Here is a 9,507-nt window from a genome sequence, read left to right on the forward strand (position 1 = left end):
ACAAAAAACCAAAAATTAGAGTTCTAAGGACTGAAATGTTGGAATTGTCAGGCATTTTATATATAAAATGCTAACCAAAAAATTAAAGGACGCAACCACAAATAAACATTCAAAAAGAAACTGTCAAAATTACATGCACAGAATTGAAAACGAATACAAATGGGAGGCTGAGTCGGCTAAGTGTCTGCCTTCAGCTCAGGTCATGATCTCAGTGTCCTGGGATCAAGCCCCACGTTGGGCTCCCTGCTCAGTGGGGAGTCGGCTTCTTCCTCTATCCCTCTCCCCTGCTCGTGATCTCTCTCTCCTTCTCTCACAAGTAAATAAATAAAATATTTATAAAAAATACAAATGAAATTAGAAATTAAAAATTTAATAGCTGGATTTTTAAAGATCCACGTTGAAGAATTAGATGAGGATTATTAATAGCTGAAGAGATAATTAGTAAAGTGAAAAACACAGTCAAAGAACTACTTGTGGTGCTGCACAGAATGATAAAAAATGGGCATTATGAAAAACATATTATAATATATAGAAGACATGTCTAATAATACCCGATCAGAGTGCCAGAAATAGGTAATAATGTGAAAGAGGGGTAGTATTTAAAGAAACAATGGCTCTAAATTTCCTATTACAAAAATATCCCACTAGTACAATGTATTCCAGGCAAGTTAAATAAAAAGCAATCATATCTCAGACCATAATAGGATAAAGAAAGACAAACAAAAGGTCTTACGAAAGACATTCAGGGCAGACATTTAGAATTACATCACGCTCCTTCCTTAAAAATAACAGTGTAAGCCAGAAGACAATGGAATAATAACTTCAATGTATTGAGAGAAGACAATTATCAACAAAGAATTTTATACTTAAGAAATTTTTTCCATAATGAAGATGAGATATATTTACAAAGACATAAAAACTGTGAGAGTTTATCACCACACATTTACTAAAAGAATTTCTTACGATGTACACCTAGAACAAGGAAAATTATTACAGAAGAACATTTTGACATGCAAGACGATGTGGTACAGATAACCTAGAAGAAATGGATAAATTCCTAGAAACATAGAACTTACCAAGACTGAGTCATAAAGAAAGAAAATCTGAACAGACCTAAAACTGGTGGGGAGATTGAATCAGTAATCAAAATGCTCCCAACCAATAAAAGCCCAGGGCTGGATGGGTTTACTGGTGAATTCTCCCACACACTTAAAGAATGAATGCCAACAACAACAACAAAAAAATCCGAAAACAAAGAAAAAGCAAAAAAAAAAATCCCCTAAAACCTCTCAAACAACAACAACAAAACAAACAAAAAAACAAAAAGAAAAAAATTAATTTCAATCCTTCTCAATCTCTTCCCAAGAACTGAAGAGGACAGAACTCTTCCAAACTTGTTTGTTGGGGCCAGTATTACCTTGATGTCAAAGTCAGATTTAAAAGACACTACAAGAAAATAAAACTACAAGCCAGTATCTCTAATGAACATGGATACAAAAATCCTCACCAAAATACTAGTGAACAAAATTCAACAGCACATGAAAAGCATCATACACCATGGATTTATCTTGGGATGCAAGGTTGGTTTAGCACATACAAATCAATTAATGTGATATACTACATTAACAGAATAAAAGAGTAAAACCACATGATCATCTCAATAAATGCAGAAAAAGCATTTGACAAAAGTCAACATCCTTTCATGATAAAAACTATCAAAAAACCCCCCTAAGAATAGAAGAAAATTACCTCACTGTAATAAAAGCTATATATGAAAGGCCCATAACATACATCATACCTAGTGGTGGAAAACTGAAAGTTTTTCCTCTAAGATCAGAAAAAGGCAAGGATGCACACTCTTACCATTTCTATTCAACAAAGTACTGAAAGTCCTAGCCATGTCAATTAGGCAAACAAAAGAAATAAAAGGCATCCAAATAGGAAAAGAAGAAGTAAAATTATCTCTTTATGCAGACATGACCTGATATGTAGAAATCCCTAAAGACTCCACTAAAAAACTTTTAGAGCTAATAAATTCAATAAAATTGCAGGTTATAAAATCAATATGGAAAAAAATCAGTTGCATTTCCATACACCTACAATTTAATATCTGTAAGAAGAAGTGAAGAAAACAATCCCATAAACAATACCATCAAAAAGTGGACTGAAAACTTTAAGAGACTGATGAAAGTAATTGCAGAAGACATGAGTAAATGAAAAGATAACCTGTATTCATGGGTAGAAAGAATTCATATTGTTAAAATTTCCATACTATCCAAAGCCATCTAAAAGTTCAAAGCAATCCCTATCATATTTCTAATGGCATTTTTCACAGAAAAAATAAATATTATTCCTTAAAATTTTTTTGATGGATCATTATTTTCTGGTAACTTTCTCCATCTTGTCACCTAATTTTTCTTTTTTTTTTTTTCTTTTCCTTTTCATTTCCCTGCAGGACTTCAGCTTCATTTATTAAGCAGCAGAGTTTTAGAAGTCTTAATGCAGAAATGAGTGAAGACCAAGGGGTGAATGAAGACAGGGCTCTTCCTGCTACACACACCTTCTCACCACTGTGATAATCTACCATGAGGCATTTTACATTAGAATTCTGCCTCAGAAAGGTGTTTACAACAAAAATGAGAGAACTTGAAGAATCACAGCCAGCAGGGTACTCTTTCTTCAAGAAGCCATATTCCAGGGTACCTCACAAATATGCTTAGCCCTTCAAGAGATAGGCAAGAGGGACTGAAACAGCTAATGTGACCCCTTAAGAGATCACTTTTGCTTTAATATATTTCTGAGGGTGGGGATGCTGAGTGCAAATAATGTACATAAAGCTGAAAACCAACAGGTTACTTGAAAAGCTTTGCTATGTTCATACTAGCGACTATGATTTCCTTGAAGATGGGCATGTAGTTCAGAATCACCTGCATTGGGCCCTGTTCCGAAGTCTTGTTGATGGTCTGCTTTGTGTTCTGCTTGGTTAGTGTCCCCTCACACAGCCAGGAGCATGTTGATGTGGTCATCCCGGAAGTCTGGGTGTTTGCTGATTAAAGTCGAGATGTCCAGATAGAGCAGAGAAGGGTCAGTGAACTTAATAACCTCTGCAGTGGTGGGGTGCCTGGGTGGCACAGCGGTTAAGCGTCTGCCTTCGGCTCAGGGCGTGATCCCGGCGTCAAGGGATCGAGCCCCACATCAGGCTCCTCCACTATGAGCCTGCTTCTTCCTCTCCCACTCCCCCTGCTTGTGTTCCCTCTCTCACTGGCTGTCTCTATCTCTTTTGAATAAATAAATAAAATCTTTTTTTAAAAAAAAGAGTTTGTCTGCTTGTCTTCTGAATTGCTCAACTGCACTTCATTGTACTTCTTAAGGAGCTGAAAATATTTATAAAAAAAAAATAACCTCTGCAGTGGCAATGATAGTGTCACCATGTCCACTTGTATCTTCACCAAATCCAGAAGCCAGCTTTTGGAACACGAAGTGGAGTTGCTCAGCCTCCCTGTGTTCCTTGGTGCTCCAAAAGGAGATGTGCTTCTGCATGATGGCCTACAGGTACTCCACTTGCCATCCTCTTCTTTTTATATGGCTTTTGATTTTGGCATAATCATTGAAATATTCTTCCACAGTGAGACAGATGATTTTTACAGTGTTTGACTCTAACAGCCACTTCCTTGTCATCAACTCATTGAGATGTTGCTCCAGATCCAGGAAGACCTCTTCCAGCAGGCTGCTGCAGCTCTCCTTTGCAATGGTATCTGAAATCCCATCAATGTTTGGTTGGCTCAGAGATATGCCCTCTTACACTTCACTTTTTAAAATATTCCCTTTCTAAACCAACTATAAATTCTTTGAATCTCTGATAGTTGATAGCTATCATATATTGAACATGGTGTGGGCATTGCCGACTTCTCAGCTGTTCTTTATACAATTGAACTTCCATCTTTGCATCTACTTAACAAAGAATTCATTTGCTAAAGACACAGACTAATCTGTGTTACAAACCTTTGTTTTCACTTATCTGAGCAGCAACACCGAGAATTTATTCAAACAGGGAGTTTGAAGGGAGTGTTTCCTGAGAGTACCCACCTTGGTCAAGTTTCAGGCTCAGCATCTTTTACCCAGTCTTTCTTGTCTGTTTCTAGTACATTTTCCAGCCAGGTAATAACATCTAAAGTGAGAGTTGACATGTACCTGGGGAGCAGATCAGAGAGTGCTTTAGAGAAAGTAAAGGTTCTGGGGTGTGGATATCCACTTCTGGGCCAATTCCACATTCCCTGTCATCTCTGTGCTTGTGTAGGTGTTTGAGACCCATGTCAACCACAGGCTCATGATTTCATTTGCTTCTAGGTCTTCTGACTCAAACTCCTGCATCCATTTTCTCAGAGCGTGGTGGTACATGTTCAGATGGTTTCTGAAATTTCATAATGAGGAGGAAAACACTCAACCATCAGGTTTTTGGCAATGGTGGCTCATCCAGGACATACTTCTTTATGATTTCCAGGTGGCAGATAAACCACATCTTGTTGGACTCCCTGGGGTCTGCCTGTCTGGCCTCAATTCTAGTAGTCTTGGTTCCATCCAAGACGGCAAACATTTTCTCCTTGCAATTCTTGGCCTCTCGGGAGAAGCCAAGCTAGTTTGCTTTTTTTTTTTTCCTTTGGTCAGATACACATTAGTCAATTTTTCTTCCTTTTTGATGATCCTGACAACTGAGACCAGCAGGTGGGGTCACGGGAGACGACGACCAGCAAACTTTGCAGCACCATCCACATCTGCTCAGCCAGCTCATCTGAGAGCCCCTGCATGGATGAGGATCGTGTTGTGCAAGTTCCCTCTGTCCGTGTGGGACTGCTTATACATCAGCCCTTCTTGGGAGTGAGCACTCCAGGTCCATCAGCTTCTGGTGGGCCTGCAGGAACGCCCCTTGTTCAATGAGGTCCTGGGTCTCCCTTACAATTTGGGGTCCCGAGATGTTCTTGAGGCTCTCCAAAACTGCAGTGACCCAGGTATGCCACATCACAGCATATTTCATGTATTTGAGGCTCTCGATGGCATTGATGCTCTGTCTGCAGTCTTTGCTGATCGGCAAGGGACTTCTGGATGTCTGTGATGTTGTTCAGTGCCTTGTGGAGCTGGCTCAGGCCCATGCAGCTAACCCATCCAACCATAAACGGATAGCGTCCTTCCATATGGCTTCTGTGGGGCTTTATTCCGGGCCTCTTTCTGCCATGGTGTTCCACTTTGTCCAGCTGGCCTAGGCACTGAAGCAGCTCAGCATCCCTTTCAAACGTCCTTGCAACAGCTTCCTGATCTGACTTCGTGGTTGCTAAAAAGCAGGTAAAATCCCTGCACCTGAGTCACCCCTCCTCATTGTCATTGGGCGCCCTGCTGAAATGTCACCCAATTTCTTAAACATGTTAATCACAGTTAAAGTATGTCTTCTGTATTATATCTAGGTCATCTGTAGGTTGTTTCCATTTTCTCTTGGTTTCTGGTCATTTGATGTCATTCATGTCATTATTGTCATTCATGGTTAATTATTTACTTATTTATTTCTTGAAGGCAAAAAAGGAATAAAAGAGACTATTAATGTTGCCATATCTCAGCAACTAGAAGGAAGCAAGTCTTGGGGGCCCATTTAGAAGCTAATTTAGGTTGCTAGAGAAAAACATAAATTAAGGCAAAGATAAAACTGACTCCAATCATTTTTATAGAGTACTGGATACTGTGTAGAAACTTTGAATAATGCTAACTTCCAGAAGAGAGGATTTATTTAATTTTTTACTTATAGGTAGTTACAGTAGGGATTGATCACCTTGATACAATCAGGGAATGGGAAGCACGGAAGTTGATTTCAGGCTTCGTGAGAACTATTCTATTTCTAGTTTGAAGTAATCCCAAAGTAGGACCTTTCAAGAACATTAACTGAAAGCAAAAGTTGTTTACCTGGGCTCATCCCCCTACCAGGCCTTGAATGCCAATTTTCGCCTCCCCAGCATGTTGAGACTGACAAAAGCTCTGCTTAGCTTTTTAGCTTCTTAGCTGATCCTTTCTTCCTGGCTTCTCAGCCTCTCACACTGAAAATGTTAGGAATAAATAATATCCTCAGGGAAAAAAAGAAACACAAAAAGTCATGGTCACAGTTCTCCAATTCTCTTTTCTTCCAAACCTAGTCCTCTCAATTCCTAGCAGCCTTGATAACCCTCGACTCCATTTTTCTTCCTCCCAGCCCTATCAGACTGCTGAGAGCTCTTTGCTTTAAAATTCAACTTGACCTCCCAGTTGGTGCCAATTACTAGTGGAGAAACAGCAGAGACTGGTGAGTTCACTCAATGTTCTTTCCTCTTGGATCTTAGCCTTTCAAGTTTTTACTGACTATGTTGCTTTATGATTACTTCAAACAGGTAATTTCAAAGCAATTTTTATACAGTTTTAATTTTTTCCCTTGGAGTGAGGGTTGGTCTGTTACAGCTACCCTATCATAACTATAAAAATTAAAAAGTATAATATTTTTACATAAAAATCAGAATTCTCAATTTCTCTGACAGAGAAAATCTGGAAAAACTGGGCCCACATTCTTGCATGGAAATAATGGCTAGAGGTAAGTAGCTCCTGTTCTTTTAATTTCAGGTATATGCTCTCCAGTTTTCTTTAATTATCTGGATTACTCAGTGATCCCCGAGAATAAAAAAAGAAGGAGGTCCATAATCAAGCTTTGAGTAATGCTAATACCTAATTGTGTTGTATAAAAGGAGAGGTAAAGGCAACACGAGACTGCATATTCAAATAAGGAAAAGGAAAATTAGAAGACTGCTGTATCATGGAAGTCAAAGGAAGACCATGTTTCAGGATGGAGGGCGAGATGACTGTGCCGATTAACTGTTCTAATACTTCTATATTGAGCTACTGAAGTGTAATTAGTGATCTTAAAAGAGTATTTTTAGTAGAATAATGGAGATGACAGCCAGGTTGGGGTGGCTTAAGTAGTGAATCAGAGATGTGGAAATAAAGTAGTGAAGGTAGAAGGCTAGAGAAAAAGTTTCTGTGACAGGAGGGCAAGAGCGAGGATGGTTCAGGGGAAAGATGGGGTTGAATAATAAATTTAAGATAAGAGTGGCCTTTCTTTACTGCCTTTTTCCCAGTGCCATCAGCCAGCCTTTCCCCACTTTCTTGCAAGATGAAACACTGCTAAGATATTTTCTTGAAGGCAAGAAAGAGTGAAAGGTGGTCAACATTTTCGTCTCTCAAAAAAGAAAGAAACAAGACTCACTGGGCTATGCGGAGGCTGATTTAAATTGCTACGGAAAAGAGTAAATTAAGGCAGAGAGAAGGCTGACTTCAACCATTCCTCTGACCTAAGGAGTCACCGCATTGTCTGAAGTCACCCTCCCTTTCCTGCCTTTACTGGAAACAGGAGACAGCAGCACAAAAGCTGCCTTTTTCCTTTTCAAAAGCAGGAGAGGGCTGGGACATTTCCCCTTAGCTTCAGGGATCTGTTAATTGGCTCCTCAGTAAAATTACAGAAGCAGCCCGCCTGATAATGATTGTAAATGACAGAGACTATCAGGTTTACCTTGTGAGGTCCCCAGGGGACTTGCAGTTAGTTTAGTCTGAACTTAGCGTCAGCTGCTCAGGTACCTTTCTTCCCAGCACGCAGTGGCTAGACTCATCCTGTATTCTTTCAAACCTCATTAGGGTTAAGGCCTTCTCTCCCTCTCCCTTCCACCCCCAGCAGCCTCCTGTCTCTCACTGTTGCCCCTCCTCTTCAATTTCCAGGACTCCTGAAGCATGCCGATCGAGAAACTGACGTAAGATGACTTGCAGAGCCTGGGCTCTTTTGTCTTCTGGCCTGGAAGGAACAACTCATGGCTTTGAGCTGTGGGTTATTGTCCCTTCAGGAAACTACACACCAACTTCCCTGAACTCTAATCTCCATTAACTCCTTTACAGTTCAAAGGTACTCAGCTCAAGGATTTTATAGTTCATTAGAGGTGTTTGGAATGTACTGTAGGTCTTAAAGAGAAGTTAATATGCCAAATAGCTAAATGTTGAAGGAGGCAGTTTTCATTAAAACCAAGTCACCAATCTTTTTATTTTCCAGAAACCGCTGTGTACGTGGGTGTAGTTATATATGTATGCATATGTATGTGTGTGAATATGAGGATATTTACTATATATTAGATATCTATTACATATTACATATATACAACACATGTAATCTATGTGGGTATTTATGTAGTGTATATGTATTATGGACATATATTACATATATGTATATATTATACATGTGTATATGTGTTATATATTAATATAATAATATAAAATTAATATTGTAGTATAATATATTAATATTGATAATTTTAATATATATATATTTATATATAAATCCAAACTTTAATGTATGGATTACTTACGGATCTTGTTAAAATGCAGATTCTGATCCAGGAGGTCTGGGATGGAGCTCACTTTCAGGTAATGTAGATATTGGTGGTTTGGGAACCACATTTGAACAGCAAATCTTAAAGAGATCTTTGCTTATTCCCTTCCAGCTTCTTCATCTTAACCTAACTGCCGTACTCCTCCATTCTGTTCAAATGTTGCTCCCGTCTCTCTTTAGGCTAACAATCCATTTGATAGAGGGCATTTTTGCTATTTCTCAAAATAACAAAAACTTAGCCATTGAGTAACGTAGACTCTGGATTGGTGTTCTGGTTTCCTGTTCCACATAAGTATACTGGGAAATACCCAAGATGATGTGAAATCTCTTTAGACTTTTATTAGTTTACTATTATTTCTTTAATTTACTAAATCGAGCAATTACCTCATGAATTTTTAATTAATATTTATCTATTTCTACATACGCATGTAAGGTTAGAAATTCACTTTTTCTACTGATTTTTATGTTTACTGCAATTTTTTATTGTGGTCAAAAACATAAAATTTAACATTGTAACCATTTTTCAGTGTACCATCAGTACATAATAGTGTTAACTATACACACTTTGTTGTACAACAGAGCTTTAGGATTTTTTTCATCTTTCAAAACTGAAACTCTGTCCATTGATCAACAACTCCCTTTTTTCTCTCCCCCAGCTCCTGGCAATTATTCTCCTTTCTAATTCTAAGAATTTGACTGTAGATAGCCTATATAAGTGGAATATTCAGTACCTGTCGTTTTGTGACTGGCTTTGTTTCACTTAGGATAATGTCCTCAAGGTTCATCCATGTTGTAGCATAAGATAGAATTTCCTTCTTTTTTAATGCAGAATAATATTTCATTAAATGTATATGCGACATGTTCTTTATCCATTCATTCACTGATGGACATTTAGTTTACTTCCATCTCTTGGCTCTTGTGAATAATGCTGCAGTGAACAGGGTGTGTAAATATCTCTCCAAGATCCTGTTTGCAATTTGGGGGGATATATACCCAGAAACGGGATTGTTGGATCTTATGGTAATTCCATTTTTAATTTTTTAAGGAACCTACTTTCCAAAAGCAGGTGC

General features: G+C 38.4%; 1 pseudogene; it reads right to left on the bottom strand.

The window, feature by feature from the left end:
• Window positions 1–2,852: 2,852 nt before the first annotated feature.
• LOC113261998 (exocyst complex component 3-like) lies at window positions 2,853–8,505 on the bottom strand (annotated as a pseudogene).
• Between the last annotated feature and the right edge of the window lie 1,002 nt (window positions 8,506–9,507).

Source organism: Ursus arctos, unplaced genomic scaffold (genome assembly GCF_023065955.2).
Source record: "Ursus arctos isolate Adak ecotype North America unplaced genomic scaffold, UrsArc2.0 scaffold_27, whole genome shotgun sequence".
Lineage (NCBI taxonomy): Eukaryota > Metazoa > Chordata > Mammalia > Carnivora > Ursidae > Ursus > Ursus arctos.